A 2,654-nucleotide genomic window follows, 5' to 3' on the forward strand; every position below is an offset into this window, starting at 1 on the left:
CAGGCTTTCAAAAGTCTTTTGATGTTCTTCTTTCCAGACGAATTCGTCCTGATTTTTCAGCTTTAATAGCGGCGAAAAAACTTTAGTTCGCCCTGCACGGTTAGAAATGAAGCGTCTTAAAAAATTTACTTGACCTAGAAACCTCTGCAACTCCTTTTTATTGCTAGGTGGTTTGGCTTCTAGGATGGCCTTCGCTTTATTTTTATCAAGTTCAATCCCTCTATTGTGTACTAAAAAACCAAGAAAATTCCCTGCATTAACACCAAATGCACACTTCAAGGAATTCAACTTTAGCTTATATTGCCTCATTCGTTCAAACGAACATTTTAACTGTTCGAAATGGTCTTTTTCTTTAATAGATTTGACTACTATGTCGTCTACATACACCTCAACAAACTTGCCTATCATGTCGTGAAAGATTAAATTCATTGCCCTTTGATAAGTTGCCTCTGCATTTTTTAGGCCGAAAGGCATGACCACCCATTCAAAACATCCTAGAGACCCAGGGCATCTAAAGGCAGTTTTGTATATGTCTTCTTCAACTATATAAATTTGATTGTATCCTGAATACCCATCCATAAAAGAATACATGACATGTCCGGCAGTTGAATCTACTAAAGAATCCACCGTGGGCATTTAAAAGCCTTTTGATGTTCTTCTTTCCAGATGAATTCGTCCTGATTTTTCAGCTTTAATAGCGGCGAAAAAACTTTAGTTCGCCCTGCACAGTTAGAAATGAAGCGTCTTAAAAAATGCACAGGCATTTGTTCATATTCCCAAGCAAAACAATCTTTGTATTCTTTTAACAAAGCGATTAATTTGTTATTGACCTCTTGGTCGAGCATCTGGCTGATGAACGTTGGGTGATCTTCTCCTTCATTGTCAATATTTACTTTGATCAGAGGGTCTTGTGCTTGAGCGTATCCAGGTTTGGCAATCCGCATCACTTCGTCGTCCAGTTCTTTTGTAAGTACTTCCTCTTCCAAACAGTCCACTTTGTTGACTTCTCGGCCAAGGCTTTGCTCTAACTCGAATACTGCCAACTTGTCCTTCAACGCTTTTAGGGCAGTCTCTTCCTTTGCTTTGTCATTGTATTCCTTATTGAAAACCATCAGTCTGGCTTTGAAGGCCTGAATATCGGCCATTTGTTTTTGCAATTCAGAATCCATTCAAGATTCCTTGATTATTCTTTTGCCAATCACTGGCTCTCCTAAGGCCACTATATTTGGCCTCATCTGTTTGAACATCTCAGTGAGTGCGTCCACTGAGAATGGTTCTTCGCTTTGTGCGACAACTTGAGTTTCTTCCCCGTCTTGTACCACTCTGACAGGTCCATAGTTTCCTTCGTACATAAACTTTTCCACTGAGTTTGCTTCTGCGACAAAAGGCCTATGATCGGCTTGCACCACTTCTGCTTCGCCTTTGTCATTCCAAAAAATCAGGCATTGATGGAGCGACGAGGGTATACATCGACTTTCGTGTATCCAATCCTTTCCTAGGAGCACGTTGTAACTAGTAGGACCATCTATTACAAAGAAGACAGTGATCCTAGTAGTCGTACCTATAGTTATGTCCAATAGCATAACTCCCTTAGCTGAAGTTGCTCCTCCATTGAAGCTGGTAAGGATGATTTCTGTAGGAATCATATCACCCTCTGTCTTTGCGAGCTTTCTCATCATTCTGGATGGAATGGTGTTTATAGCTGCTCCATTGTCGACAAGCACTTTTGCCACTGGGACGCCGTTAACTAGAGTTTTAACGTATAATGGCCTCAGGCGTTTTGTCAACTTCATGGCTGGCCGTTTAAAAACAACCTTTTCGGCAGCCTCTATTTCTACCTCTTGCTTGTTTTCTGTCGAATTATCCCCTTGTGATAGGTCGACGTGTAGTATGTTACGCTGATCCTCTGTCTCCTGAATCTCCTTCTTGCTTTTTTCTAATGCTTCCTCATCAGTTATCCAACCTGTGGGAGGAGGCATTATTTTTGCTTCCTCATCAGTTATCCAACCTGTGGGAGGAGGCATTATTTTTGGAGGTGACTCATACTTCTCAGAGCGAGGCACTCTCTTCTTCCTTTTGGGTGTCCCGTACAGTAAGTAGAAACCGAAAGGACGCCCAGATGGCTCCCCCAATAAGTCTACTTCGCGGACTCCCTCTTGATGTAGTTGCTTAAACAGAGTATTGCGTGATACTCCTCTCTTTTTCCTTTCTGCTTCTAGATCAATTTCTTCTTCAATGTCTGTCATCCCATCGTCCTCTTCATCGTTGTAGGCCTCTCCAGAAGTCTGGCCTTCTTCGCATACCAGCATGCAGGCTTCTCCTTCGTTGTCCTCCCTCTCTTCTTCTTTTTCCTTATTTTTGAACTCATTGGCCAGTAGGTAATTATTAGCCATGACGGGAGGCAACGTACCGAATTGGATAGCAAGGGGCTCATCTGGATCTTCTTCTTCCTTTTTATCTCTTTCAAACCTTGATCTCCCAGAAGAGGTCTCTGGCAGTTCTTTCATTGATTCGTCTGTACCAGTTTCTTTATTACCCTTCAGGACGTTTTGATTGGCTACCTTGAGTAGTAGAGGTGCTTTAGGGTGTGGCATTCCTTGTTGCTGCCTCATCATCCGCCCGTAATTTCGCTGGAAACGCCTTTGTTGAGTCCT

Source organism: Olea europaea, chromosome 21 (genome assembly GCF_002742605.1).
Source record: "Olea europaea var. sylvestris chromosome 21, O_europaea_v1, whole genome shotgun sequence".
NCBI classification, from domain to species: Eukaryota; Viridiplantae; Streptophyta; class Magnoliopsida; order Lamiales; family Oleaceae; genus Olea; species Olea europaea.